The following is a 15,276-nucleotide window of genomic DNA, read 5'->3' as shown; positions in this document are numbered from 1 at the left end:
CATTCAGGGGATTGGGGTACAGGGATTGGGGTACAGGAGATTTGGGTACACAGATTGTGGGGTACAGGGAAATGAGGTAGAGGGGATTGGGGTACAGAGATTATGGGGTACAGGGAATTGGGGTACAGGGATTCTGGGGCACAGGGGATTTGGGGTACAGGGATCCTGGCATTCAGGAGATTGGGGTACAGGGATTCTGAGGCTCAGGGTTTTGGGGTACAGGGATTCTGGCATTCAGGGGATTGGGTACAGAGATTATGGGGTACAGGGCTTGGAGCCCAGGGATTCTGCGTTCAGGGGATTGTGGTACAGGGATTCTGGGGCACAAGGAATTGGGGTACAGAGATTATGGGGCACAGGGGATTGGGGTACACGGATGTTGGGATTCTGGGGTGCCGGGGATTGGGGTACAGGGATTTTGGGGTGCAGGGGATTGGGGTACAGGGGACTGGGGCACAGAGTATTTGGGTACAGAGGATTTGGGGTACAGAGGATTTGGAGTACAGGGATCCTGGCATTCAGGGAATTGGGATACAGGGATTCTGAGGCTCAGGGTTTTGGGGGTACAGGGATTTGGGGCTCAGGGTTTTTGGGGTACAGAGACACAGGCGCTCAGTAAATCAAGCTCCGCCATCCCAAGTCACAACCTCTCCCACTCCCCAACACCCCCAACCCTCCCTTTGATCCCCCCCACCCCAACCCCTCTATAGCAAACCCAAACCCTCTGTCCATCCCTTTCCCCGCCCTCGCAGCCCCTCGGGGGGCGGGCAGTGGGCGGTGGGAGGCGGGGGGCAGCCCCCAGCCCCAGCCCCGGCCCCGGCCCCGGCCCCGGCCCCGGCCCCAGCCCCGGCCCCAGCCCCCGGGGCCGCCGCATTGTCCGGGCGGCCAGCGCAGGATGCGCCTCCCGGCACGGCCCGAAAAATAAAATAAAATTCAATTTAAAATAAAAAAAGGCTCGCCGGAATGAGGAGGTGAGTGAGGATGGGGTTTAAAGCATCCCCTCCGTGATCTGCCAGGGGTGGGGGGTCTCCTGAGAGGAGATTTGGGGAGAAAGAGGAGGAGGAGGGGTCGGGGGATGGGCCTTGGGTGATTTAATCGCTTTTTTTCCAAGAGAAAAGGGCGAGGGGAGAGCCCGGGTGACATGAGCCGGGCCCTGGGACCGGGGGGTGTCGGATCCGGGTCCTGTGGGTGACCCAAGGCTGGTCCTGACCCTCACTGAGCTCAAAGGGGGCACACGGCGCGGTGGATTGTCCGTCCGTCCCTCTGTCCGCCCCTCCATCTGTCCCTCCCTTTATCTCCCCACCCCTGACTGCAGCTCTCCACCCATCCATTGCTCCCTCCTGCCGTCCCTGCCTTTATCTCTCCACCCCTCCCTCCATTCCCCTGTCCATCCCTGCACCCCTCCATTCCTCCCTCTGTCCATCCATCCCTCCATCCATCCACCCCTCCTGCTTTGCCTCCCTCCATCCATCCATCTCTCCCTCCATTCCTCCGTCCATCCCTCCCTCCCTGCCTGCGCCCCTCTCTTCCTCCCTCTGTCTGTCCATCCCTCCCTCCATCCACCCCTCCATCTCTCCCTCCATTCCTCCACCCCTCCATTCCTCCATCCATCCTTCCCTCCCTCCATCCTTCCATCCATCCCTTCCTTCACTCCCTCCCTCCTGTTTTCCCTCCCTCCCTCCTTTCCTCCATTCTTCCGTTCCTCCATCCCTCCATCCTTCCATCCATCCCTCCCTTTGCTCCTTCCCTCCTGTTTTACCTTCCTCCATCCCTCCCTCCATCTCTCCCTCCCTTGATCCCTCCCTGCCTCCATTCCTCCATCCCTCGCTCCATCCTTCCATACATCCCTTCCTTCACTCCCTCCCTCCTCTTCTCCCTCCACTCCTCCCTCTATCCATCCATCCCTTCTTCCATCCACCCCTCCATCCCTCCCTTCACTTCCTCCCTCCTGTTTTGCCTCCCTCCATCCCTCCTTTCTTCTCTCCCTCCATTCCTCCATCCATCCACCCCTCCATCCCTTCATCTTCCCATCCATCCCTCCCTCCATCCTTCCCTCCTGTTTTGCCTCTCTCCACCTCTCCATCCAGCCTTCCATCCCTCCCCTCCCTCCCTCCATCCATCTCTCCCTCCACTCTTCCATCCCTCCCTCCTTCCATCCCTCTTGTTTTGCCTCTCTCCACCTCCCTCCCTCCTGTTTTGCCTCCCTCCATCCCTCCTTCCTTCTCTCCCTTCATTCCTCCTTCTCTCCCTCCCTCCCTCCCTCCCTCCATCCATCCCTCCATCCTTCCATCCATCCATCCCTCCATCCATCCATCCCTCCATCCTTCCATCCATCCCTTCCTTCACTCCCTCCCTTCGCTCCTTCCCTCCTATTTTACATCCCTTCATCCTTCTCTCCATCCCTCTCTCCATCCCTCCATCCCTCCTTCCATCCCTCCATCCATCTCTCCACCTATCCATCCTTCCCTTCGCTCCCTCCCTCCTGTTTTGCCTCCTTCCATCTCTCCCTCCATCCATCTCTCCATCCATCCATCCATCCATCCCTCCATCCATCCCTCCATCCATCCCTCCATCCATCCCTCCATCCATCCATCCATCCATCCATCCATCCATCCCTCCATCCATCCCTCCATCCATCCCTCCCTCCATTTCTCCCTCCATTTCTCCGTCCCTGGGTCCCTCCCTCTGTCCCTCCTGTGTCTGTGTGTCCCCTGTCCCTCCTGTGTCCGTGTGTCCCCATGTCCCTCCCGTGTCCGTGTGTCCCATGTCCCTCCTGTGTCCCTCCTGTGTCCGTGTGTCCCCTGTCCCTCCTCTGTCCCTCTCTGTGTCTGTGTGTCCCATGTCCCTCCTGTGTCCGTGTGTCCATGTGTCCCCCTGTCCCTCCTGTGTCCGTGTGTCTCCCAGTCCCTCCTGTGTCCATGTGTCCCCCTGTCCCTCCCTGTGTCCGTGTGTCCCCCTGTCCCTCCTGTGTCCCTCCTGTGTCCGTGTGTCCCCTGTCCCTCCTGTGTCCCTCCTGTGTCCATGTGTCCCCTGTCCCTCCTGTGTCCCTCCTGTGTCCATGTGTCCCCCTGTCCCTCCCTGTGTCCGTGTGTCCCCCTGTCCCTCCTGTGTCCCTCCTGTGTCCATGTGTCCCCTGTCCCTCCTGTGTCCGTGTGTCCCCCTGTCCCTCCTGTGTCCGTGTGTCCCCTGTCCCTCCCCTGTCCCTCCCCCCAGCACACAATGCCACCGCCACACGTCAAGCAAAACACTCCCGGCATTCAGGGCCCCACAGGGGAATTTCAAACACAATTTTTTGCCTAAAAACCTCCTTTTCTTTAAAATTATTATTATTATTATTATTATTATTATTATTAGAAATGCGTGTTTCTCGCTCATGAGAAAATAGGAACATCAGGAGGGATTTTAAATCAATTTATTCTGTGTATTCTGTGTATTTAAATCAATTTATTCTGGTGGAAATTCTGCTCGGTTTGATGCTGCTTCATGTCATTCCTAATTTCACTCCAGGATCACAAAAATTAATATTATTATTTAATGGAGCTTGGGTTTTGTGGCAGAATTTGGGTGTGGGACGGGAATTTTGGACAGAATTTGGGTGTGAAATGAGAATTTTGGATGGAATTTGGATGTGGAATGAGAATTTTGGATGGAATTTGGATGTGGAACAGAATTTTGGATGGAATTTGGGTGTGGAACAGAATTTTGGATGGAATTTGGGTGTGGAATGGGAATTTTGGATGGAATTTGGATGTAGAACAGAATTTTGGATGGAATTTGGGTGTGGAATGGGAATTTTGGATGGAATTTGGATGTAGAACAGAATTTTGGATGGAATTTGGGTGTGGAATGGGAATTTTGGATGGAATTTGGGTGTAGAACAGAATTTTGGATGGAATTTGGGTGTGGAATGGGAATTTTGGACGGAATTTGGGTGTGGAACAGAATTTTGGACAGAATTTGGGTGTGGAACAGAATTGATTCCTCCCTGAGGTTCCTCCTTGAGATTTCTCCCCAAAAATCCAGAAAAATCCAGGGGAAAAAAATCCAGAAAAATCCAGAAAAAAAATCCAAGAAATACAGAATTTCTCCCTGAGGTTCCTCCCCAAGGTTTTTTTTTCCCTGAGATTCTTCCCTGATGTTTTTTTTTCCCAAGATTTCTCCCTGAAATTTCTCCCTGAGGTTCCTCCCCAGGAATTCTCCCTGAGATTTGTCCCTGATATTTTCTCCCCAAAAAATCCAGAAAAAATCCAGAAAAATCCATGGAGAAGAAAAATAAATAAATAAATAAATAAAATAAAAATAAATTAAATTTAAAAAAAAATCCAGAAAAAACTCCAAGAGAAAGGCACAGGGATCCTGCAAAAACATCAACACTGAGAAAATAAAAATAAATTAAATAAAAACCCCCACTGAATTCAGCCCAGAGGAATCAATAATTCCCAAATTATTGATTATTTGGGAATATCCCCCGTTAATGCTGGTGGAAAATCCAGATTGATTTGATTATTTGCTCACAGCTGGAGTTGGGATCTCTGTTCTGGTTTTTTTCTGGGTTTTTTTGGATTTCTGTTCAGATTTTTGTGGAAGGAGAGAGAACAGGGGGTGGGTTTGGGGGGAGCAGATTCTGGTTGTCCCAGATGGAAATTCCTGGAGAAGGGAAGGATTTTGTGCTCTCCAACTATTCCAGCTTTAAATCAGGGAAGGGTTTTGTGCTCTCCAAATATTCCAGTGTGAAATTCCTGGAGCGGGGAATGATTTTATGCTCTCCAAATCTTCCAGCTTGAAATCAGGGAAGGGTTTTGTGCTCTCCAAATATTCCAGCCCCAAATTACAGGAGCAGGAAAGGATTTTGTGTTCTCCAAATCTTCCAGCTTGAAATCAGGGAATGGTTTTGTGCTCTCCAACTATTCCAGCTGGAAATTCCTGGATTGGGGAATGGGAGAGCAGCTTCTGGTTGTCCCAGATGGAAATTCCAGGAGCAGGGAAGGGTTTTGTGCTCTCCAAATCTTCCAGTTTGAAATTCCAGGAGCAGGGAATGGAGGAGCAGCCTCTGACTGTCCCAGCTCAAAATTCCTGGAGCAGGGAAGGGTTTTGTGCTCTCCAAATCTTCCAGCTTGAAATCAGGGAAGAGTTTTGTCCTCTCCAAATCTTGCAGTGTGAAATTCCTGGCGCAGGGAAGGATTTTGTGCTCTTCCACTATTCCAGCTTTAAATCAGGGAATGGTTTTGTGCTCTCCAGCTCTTCCAGCTCGAAATTCCTGGAGTAGGGAAGGGGTTTGTGCTCTCCAAATCTTCCAGCTTGAAATCAGGGAATGGTTTTATGCTCTCCACCTCTCCCAGCCCCAAATTCCAGGAACAGGGAAGTGTTTTGTGTTCTCCAACTATTCCAGTGTGAAATTCCTGGTGCAGGAAAGGGGTTTGTGCTCTCCAATTCTTCCAGCTCAAAATTCCTGGAGCAGGGAAGGGTTTTGCAGCTGTCAGCTCTCTCCACTAGAAATTCCTGGTGCAAGGAATGGTTTTGTGCTCAGCAGCTCTTCCAGGTCAAAATTCCTGGAGCAGGGAAAGGGGAGCAGCTTCTGGCTGGCCCAGCTCGAAATTCCTGGAGTGGGGAAGGGTTTTGTGCTCTCCAAATATTCCAGCTTGAAATCAAAGAAGGGTTTTGTGCTCTCCAAATATTCCAGCTCAAAATTCCTGGAGTGGGGAAGGGTTTTGTGCTCTCCAAATCTTCCAGCTTGAAATCAGGGAAGGGTTTGTGCTCTCCAACTATTCCAGTGTGAAATTCCTAGAGCACAGAAATTCCTGGAGCAGAGAAGGGGTTTGTGCTCTCCAAATATTCCAGTTTGAAATCAGGGAATGGTTTTGTGCTCTCCAAATATTCCAGCTCAAAATTCCAGGAGCAGGGAATGGTTTTGTGCTCTCCAAATATTCCAGTGTGAAATTCCTGGTGCAGGGAAGGATTTTGTGCTCTCCAAATCTTCCAGCCTGAAATCAGAGAAGAGTTTTGTGCTCTCCAAATCTTCCAGTGTGAAATCAGGGAAGGGGTTTGTGCTCTCCAACTATTCCAGTGTGAAATTCCTGGTGCAGGGAAGGATTTTGTGCTCTCCAAATCTTCCAGCTTGAAATCAGAGGAGAGTTTTGTGCTCTCCAACTATTCCAGCTTAAAATCAGAGAAGGATTTTGTCCTCTCCAAATATTCCAGCTCAGAATTCCTGGAGCAGGGAAGGGTTTTGCAGCTGTCAGCTCTCTCCACTAGAAATTCCTGGTGCAGGGAATGGTTTTGTGCTCAGCAAATCTTCCAGTGTGAAATTCCTGGAGCAGGGAAGGGTTTTGTGTTCTCCAAATCTTCCAGTGTGAAATCAGGGAAGGGTTTTGTGCTCTCCAAATATTCCAGTGTGAAATCAGGGAATGGTTTTGTGCTCTCCAAATATTCCAGCTCAAAATTCCAGGAGCAGGAAAGGATTTTGTGTTCTCCAAATCTTCCAGCTTGAAATCAGGGAAGGGGTTTGTGCTCTCCAGCTATTCCAGTTTGAAATTCTTGGAGCAGGGAAGGGGTTTGTGCTCTCCAAATCTTCCAGCTTGAAATCAGTGAAGGATTTTTGCTCTCCACCTCTCCCAGCTGGAAATTCCTGGAGCAGGGAAGGATTTTGTGTTCACCAAATCTTCCAGCCTGAAATTAGGGAAGGGTTTTGTGCTCTCCAAATCTTCCAGTTTGAAATTCCTGGAGCAGGGAAAGGTTTTGTGTTCTCCAACTATTCCAGCTTGAAATCAGGGAAGGATTTATATTCCAGCTGGAAATTCCAGGAGCAGGGAAGGGTTTTGTGCTCTCCAAATCTTCCAGCCTGAAATCAGTGAAGGATTTTTGCTCTCCTGCTCTCCCAGCCCCAAATTCCAGGAGCAGGGCCGTGTTTCTGTGGCCTCCTTTGTTCTCTGGCCGAGCCCCCTTTGGTCACATTCTTTCTCTTTTTTTTTTTTTTTTTTTTTTTTTTTTTTTTTTTTTTGCCCCCATTATCATTTGGGTTAAACAGAGCGTTGTGTCCCATCTGGATCGCGTTAACAATCCGGCCTTGGTGTTTTCTCCTCCTCCTTTTCCCTTTTCCCTTTTCCCAGCCCTTTTTTTTTTTTTTAATTTTTTTTTTTTTAATTTTTTTTTTTTTAATCACCTTTTAACAGTTTTTGGTGCCGGCAGGACGCGGGGTTGTAACTCGAAACTTGATTTGTTGGAGTTTTCGTTCATTTTCAGGAGAAAAAAAAAAAGTGGAATAAAAGCTGAGAATTGTTCCCAAAGTTGTTTGGTTTTATTTTTTTTTTTTTTCTTTCTGGATTTTTTTGGGATGCAGCAAATCCCAGTTCAGAGATGGAGATTCCACCTGCTGCAGATTTTTCCATTTTTTTTTTCCTTTATTTGATGCTGGTGTTGCTGTTCTATTTATAATTTTATTATATTTATTTATTATTTTATTTTTAATTATTTATTATTATTATTTATTTATTTTTATTATATTTATTTATTATTATTATTTATTTATTTTTATTATATTTATTTATTATATTTCTTTATTATTACTTATTATTTATTATTTATTATTTATTTATTATTATTTATTTTTTATTTTTATTATATTTCTTTATTATATTTCTTTATTATTATTAATTATTTATTTGTTATTTATTTATTATTATTTAATTTTTATTGTTTAATATTTATTAATATTATTAATATTATTAATATTAATAATATTTATTGATATTTATTATATTATTTATTTTTGGCACATGGAGGGTGGTGCTTATAACTCATGTTTGGGGTGCTCAGGGTCAGAAAAACTGGTGCCGTGGTACTGGTGATACTGGTGATACTGGTGATAATACTGGTGGTGATACTGGTGATGTTACTGCTGGTACTGGTGATACTGGTGGTTATACTGGTGATATTGGTGGTACTCATGATGGTACTGGTGGTACTGGTGGTGATACTGATGATTATACTGGTGATACTGGTGGTACTGGTGGTGATACTGGTGGTACTGGTGGTCATACTGATGTTGATACTGGTGTACTGATGGTGGTCCTGGTGGTGATACTGGTGCTACTGGTGATCATACTGGTGTTGATACTGGTGTACTGATGGTGGTCCTGGTGGTTCTAGTGGTACTGGTGGTGCTGATGGTCATACTGGTGGTCATACTGGTGAAACTGATGGTGGTACTGGTGGTGGCACTGGTGGTCATACTGGGGGTACTGGTGGTACTGATGGTGGTACTGGTGGTGCTGGTGGTGATACTGGTGGTACTGTGGTACTGGTGATACTGGTGATACTGGTGGTACTGCTGGTGATACTGGTGGTCCTGATGGTACTGCTGGTCCTTGTAGTGGTAGTGGTGATGGTACTGGTGGTACTGGTGATCGTACTCGTGGTCATACAGGTGGTGATACTGGTGCTACTGGTGGTACTACTGGTGGTGCTGATTGTACTGGTGATGTTATTGCTGGTAGTGGTGATACTGGTGCTACTGGTGCTACTGGTGGTACTGATGGTAATGGTGGTACTGGTGGTATTGATGGTCATACTGGTGGTGGTACTGATGGTGGTATTGATGGTACTGGTGGTTGTACTGGTCATACTGGTGGTCCTGGTGGTGGTCCTGATGGTGCTACTGGTTGTACTGGTGATGTTACCGCTGGTACTGGTGGTGATACTGGTGGTCCTTGTAGTACTGGTGGTGCTATCGGTGGTACTGGTGGTGATACTGGTAGTGCTGGTACTGGTGGTCCTGGTGGTATTGATGGTGATACTGGTGGTGCTACTGGTGGTGGTGCTATTGGTACTGATGGTACTGGTGGTGATACTGGTGATGTTACTGCTGGTACTGGTGATACTGGTGGTCACACTGGTGATACTGGTGGTACTGATGGTGGTACTGGTGGTACTGGTCCTGGTGGTGATACTGGTGGTACTGGTAGTGGTAGGGGTGATGGTAGTGGTGGTACTGATGGTAATACTGATAGTGATACTGGTGGTACTGGCGCTGGTACTGGTGGTACTGGTGGTGATACTGGTGGTACTGGTGATACTACTTGTGCTGGTACTGGTGATACTGGTGGTCATACTGGTGAAACTGATGGTGATACTGCTGGTGGTCCTGGTGGTCCTGGTAGTGGTACTGGTGGTCCTGGTGATACTGGTGATACTGGTAGTACTGCTGGTTATACTGGTGGTCATACTGGTGATACTGGTGGTACTGGTGGCCATACTGGTGGCCATACTGGTGATACTGGTGGTGATACTGGTGGTCCTGGTGGTGGTACTGGTGATATTGGTGGTGATACTGGTGGTACTCATGGTGGTGCTGGTGGTCGTACTGGTGATACTGGTGGTACTGCTGGTGGTGATACTGGTCATACTGGTGGTCATACTGGTGGTACTGGTGGTACTGATGGTGGTACTGCTGGTCGTACTGGTGGTACTGGTGGTCATACTGGTGATGGTACTGGTGGTACTGGTGGTCGTACTGGTGGTACTGGTGGTGATATTGGTGGTACTGGTGGTGATATTGGTGGTACTGGTGGTGATATTGGTGGTACTCATGCTGGTACTGGTGGTCATACTGGTGGTACTGGTGGTGGTGCTGGTGGTGGTACTGGTGATACTGGTGGTAATGCTGGTGGTCATACTGGTGAAATTGATGGTGGTACTGGTGGTCATACTGGGGGTACTGGTGGTACTGGTGGTACTGGTGATACTGGTTGTGATACTTGTGGTCATACTGGTGATACTGGTAGTCATACTGGTGATACTGGTGGTCCTGGTGGTCCTGGGAGTGCCAGAGATGTCACCCAGGTCACCCCGAGGAGCTGCTGGGGTTAAACCTTTTATATATATATATTTTTTTTCTTTTTTTTTCCTTTTTCCCCAAAGAAAGTGAAAACAAATATCAGGACAAACTGCATCCTCTTTTTCCTCTTTTTTTTTTTTTTATTTTTGCCAAGCCCTCTGCTCTGGTGTGTGTGTGTGTGTCCTGCAGCTCCAGGAGCAGGATAATGTGGATATAATTGATGGGGAGAGCACTAATGACCCCAGAAATGTGTAATTAAAGGCCAGGGGTGACAGAGGTTGAGTTGGTTTTTTTTTAAGGGCTCATCCTGCACATCCTTTTCCACGAGGAGGTTTTTTTTTTTCTTTCTTGGCTGCTTTTCTCAGCACAGGGGGAATAAAACAGTTCCTGTCCCAGCTCTGTCACTGTCCCATTAATTAATATTCATTGATGGAGAGTCCCAGTACCAGCATTAATTAATATTAATTTTTGGGAGGTTCCCCAATATCACCATTAATTAATTTATATTAATTCTTTGATGGGGTTAGGAGGCTCCCAAAAATCAGCATTAATTAATATTCATTGCTGGGAGGTTCCCAGTATCAGCATTAATTAATTAATATTCATTCCTGGATGAGGCTGGGAGGTTCCCAGTATCACCATTAATTAATATTAATTGATGGGAGGTTCCCAGTATTAATTAATTAATATTCAGTCCTGGATGGGACTGAAATATTCCCCATTATCAGCATTAATTAATATTAATTTTTTCCTTTCCTTTCCTTTCCTTTTCTATTTTATTTCATTTATTTTATTTTATTTTTATTTTATTTCAAATTTTTTGAATTTTAAATCTCTCTCCCATCAAATCACAGACAAAAATTCCTCCAATCCCCCCCTGGATTTTGTCCCCTCAGTCCCAAAATTCCCTTTTCCCAGGGCTGGGAATGGCCCTGGCAGATGGGCCTGGGACATCCTGATGGATTCCCTGGGAGCAGCCAGGACAGCTGGACAGATGGACAAATGGACAGCTGGACAAATGGACAGCTGGACACATGGACAGCTGGACAGGGAGATGGATGGCTGGACACATGGACAGCTGGACACGTGGACAGAGGGACAGATGGACAGCTGGACAGAGAAATGGATGACTGGACAGATGGACAGAGGGACAGAGATGGATGGCTGGACACATGGACAGCTGGACAAATGGACGGCTGGACAGAGAGATGGATGGCTGGACAGATGGACAGCTGGACAGATGGACAGAGGGACAGAGGGACAGCTGGACAGATAGATGGACAGAGGGACAGATGAATAGCTGGACAAATAGATGGATGGCTGGACAGATGGACAGAGGGACAGATGGATGGCTGGACAGATAGATGGACAGCTGGACACATGGACAGCTGGACAGATAGATGGACAGCTGGACAGCTGGACGGCTGGACAGATACACAGAGGGACAGATAGATGAACTGCTGGACACATGGACAGCTGGACAGATAGATGGACAGTGAGACAGATGGACAGCTGGACAAATGGACAGCTGGACAGCTGGACAGATAGAGGGACAGATAGATGGACAGATGGACAGCAGCCCTGTGGTCACTCCCGCCCGGGCCGGTGTCCAGCTGTCCTCGGTCCAGGAGTGACCAGCCCAGATTCCCCAACATCCCCCGCGGAGTTTTTATTTCCTTTTTCTCCTCTCGGGGCCAGGATGAAATTCCAGCTCGAGGAATTCCTGAAATAAAAATCCTTCACAGTGGCCGAGGGATCCCTGGGCTGTGTCACCCCCAGGGTCACACTGTGTCACCCCTGGGCTGTGTCACCTCCAGTGTCACACTGTGACACCCCTGGGCTGTGTCACCCCTGGGCTGTGTCACCCCCAGGGTCACACTGTGTCACCCCTGGGCTGTGTCACCCCTGGACTGTGTCACCTCCAGGGTCACTCTGTGTCACCCCTGGGCTGTGTCACCCCTGGGCTGTGTCACCCCTAGGGTCACTCTGTGTCACCCCTGGGCTGTGTCACCCCCAGGGTCACTCTGTGTCACCCCCAGGGTCACTCTGTGTCACCCCTGGGCTGTGACACCCCTGGGCTGTGTCACCTCCAGGGTCACTCTGTGTCACCCCTGGGCTGTGTCACCCCTGGGCTGTGTCACCCCTGGGCTGTGTCACCTCTGGGCTGTGTCACCCCCAGGGTCACACTGTGTCACCTCTGGGCTGTGTCACCCCCAGGGTCACACTGTGTCACCCCTGGGCTGTGTCACCCCTGGGGTCACTCTGTGTCACCCCTGGGCTGTGTCACCCCCAGGGTCACACTGTGTCACCCCTGGGCTGTGTCACCCCTGGGCTGTGTCACCCCCAGGGTCACTCTGTGTCACCCCTGGGCTGTGTCACCCCTGGGCTGTGTCACCCCCGGGGTCACTCTGTGTCACCCCTGGGCTGTGTCACCCCCAGGGTCACTCTGTGTCACCCCTGGGCTGTGTCACCCCTGGGCTGTGTCACCCCCGGGGTCACTCTGTGTCACCCCTGGGCTGTGTCACCCCCAGGGTCACTCTGTGTCACCCCTGGGCTGTGTCACCCCTGGGCTGTGTCACCCCCGGGGTCACTCTGTGTCACCCCTGGGCTGTGTCACCCCCAGGGTCACTCTGTGTCACCCCTGGTTGTGACACTCCTGGCTTGGGACACATGGTCATCCACGCCATGGATGACCACGAAGTGGGGATGACCACAGACCTATGGATGACCACAGAGTGTGGATGACCATTGAGCTATGGATGACCATAGAGCTGGGGATGACCAGAGTGTGGATGACCATTGAGCTGTGGATGACCACAGAGTGTGGATGACCATTGAGCTATGGATGACCATAGAGCTGGGGATGACCACAGAGTGTGGATGACCATGGAATGTGGATGACCACAGAGCTATGGATGACCACGGAGTGTGGATGACCATTGAGCTATGAGTGACCATAGAGCTGGGGATGACCACGGAGTGTGGATGACCATGGAATGTGGATGACCATAGAGCTATGGATGACCACGGAGTGTGGATGACCATTGAGCTATGAGTGACCACACAGCTCTGGATGACCACAGAATCACACAGCTCTTGGAGATGGAGATTTTTTTGGGGATTTTTTTCCCAGGGATGCTGTGTCCTGTATCCCACAGCTCTTGGAAATTGAAATTTTTTTTGGGATTTTTTTTCCCAGGGATGTGAGGGAGATGCTGTGTCCTGTATCCCACAGCTCTTGGAGATTTTTTGGGGATTTTTTTTCCCAGGGATGAGAGGGCGATGCTGTGTCCTGTATCCCACAACTCCAAGGATGGAGATTTTTTTATTATTATTATATTCCCAGGGATGTGAGGGCGATGCTGTGTCCTGTATCCCACAACTCTTGGAAATTGAGATTTTTTTGGGATTTTTTTCGCAGGGATATGAGTGAGATGCTGTGTCCTGTATCCCAAACCTCTTGGAAATTGAGATTTTTTTGGGATTTTTTTCGCAGGGATATGAGTGAGATGCTGTGTCCTGTATCCCAAACCTCTTGGAAATTGAGATTTTTTTAGGATTTTTTTCCCAGGGATAGGAGGGCGATGCTGTGTCCTGTATCCCACAACTCTTGGAAATTGAGATTTTTTTGGGATATTTTTCCCAGGGATATGAGTGAGATGCTGTGTCCTGTATCCCAAACCTCTTGGAAATTGAGATTTTTTTGGGATTTTTTTCGCAGGGATGCTGTGTCCTGTATCACACACACAACTCTTGGAAATTGAGATTTTTTTGGGATATTTTTCCCAGGGATATGAGTGAGATGCTGTGTCCTGTATCCCAAACCTCTTGGAAATTGAGATTTTTTTGGGATTTTTTTTCGCAGGGATGCTGTGTCCTGTATCACACACACAACTCTTGGAAATTGAGATTTTTTGGGATTTTTTTCGCAGGGATGCTGTGTCCTGTATCCCACACACAACTCTTGGAAATTGAGATTTTTTGGGATATTTTTCCCAGGGATGAGAAGGCGATCCTGCCCACGCCGAGCCGTTGGACCCTTTGAACAAAAGCTCCAGTTGAGAGTCTCGGCTGAATAAGATTACCAAGATTTCCATAATTAGGGACTGTGGGGGAACAATGGGATTCTCCCCGGCCCCTTTGTCCGGGCTGGGGGTGGGGGATAACGGGAACCGTTTGGTCACTCTGGGCACTGATTTTCTCACAGGCCAAAGGGGAGCAGGGAAACATCTGGCCCGTTCTGCCGCCTCATTCCCGGCTCCCAGCCCTGACAACTCCTGTCCTCCCCCTGCTTTGTCATGCCTTTGGGAGGTTTTTTTTCAAGGATTTTTTGTTTTCCACAGTTTTTAAATTTTTTTTTTAATTTTTTATTTATTTTTTATTTTTATTTTTATTTTTTTTAATTTCTATTATTTAAAATTAAAATAAATTTAATTTTATTTTTAATATTTATTTTATTATTTTTTATTTACTATTTTTATTAATTTTTAAAATTTTTATTATTATTTAATTTTATTTTAATTAATTTATAATTTTTTAAATTTTTATTAAATTTTTATTATTTAATTTTAAATATTATTTTTATTATTTTTATTTTTCAATTTTTATTTTTTATTTTTAATTTTTAAAATTATTTTATTATTTAATTTTTTATATTTTTATATTTTTTATTTTTAAAATTTTTATTATTTTTTATTTTTTAATTTTATTATTTTTATTTTTTAATATTTTTATTTTTAAAAATTTTTAAATTTTTTTATATTTATTTATTTATTAATTTATTAAAAATTTTAAAATTTTTTTAGTATTTTTATTTCTATTTTTTAATTTTTTTTTTCCCCACAGATTTTTGTGGATTTTTCTATTCCACAGATTTTTTTTTTTTTTTCTCGTGGATTTTTGTGGATTTTTTTTTGACTAGAAATGACTAGAATGACTAGAAATGCAGGAGGAGGATGAGGAGGGCTCTCCTGGGACTCCCAGATCCAAACCAGGAGCACCAGAGCCCCAGAAAATCAATTTAAAGCATTAAATAATCTCATTGTGCAGAGTGGCCAAAGGGCTGCGGGTGGGGACAGAGAGGGGACGAGGTGGGAGTGTCCCCTGGGGCTCCAAATGTGGGGCTGGGGGGGACAGGGACAGGGACAGGGCCACCACCCTGGGGATGGAGCAGGGGACAGGGACACCAACCCCAGCAGGGGACAGGGACAGGGCCACCACCCTGGGGATGGAGCAGGGGACAGGGACACCAACCCCAGCAGGGGACAGGGACAGGGACAGGGCCACCACCCTGGGGACCAGGGGACAGGGACAGAGACAGGGCCACCACCCTGGGGTGCCTGGGGGATGGAGCAGGGGACAGTGACACTGAGCACAGGAGGAAGGGACAGTGACACGGAGCTCAGCAGGAGCTCCCCAAGCTCAAGGAGGTTTTTAGGGTGAAG

The 15,276-nt window shown here is 47.6% G+C and overlaps 1 long non-coding RNA gene across 1 annotated transcript; it reads left to right on the top strand.

The window, feature by feature from the left end:
- The first annotated feature begins 3,803 nt into the window (after positions 1 to 3,803).
- On the top strand, positions 3,804 to 4,300 carry LOC310921048. The gene is made up of 2 exons (XR_014592078.1): positions 3,804 to 4,094; positions 4,180 to 4,300. It is a non-coding gene; the product is annotated as an uncharacterized lncRNA (long non-coding RNA).
- Positions 4,301 to 15,276: the final 10,976 nt, after the last annotated feature.

This window comes from Zosterops lateralis (genome assembly GCF_965231275.1).
Source record: "Zosterops lateralis genome assembly, chromosome: 32".
NCBI classification, from domain to species: Eukaryota; Metazoa; Chordata; class Aves; order Passeriformes; family Zosteropidae; genus Zosterops; species Zosterops lateralis.
This window is presented reverse-complemented; position numbering and strand designations above follow the sequence as displayed.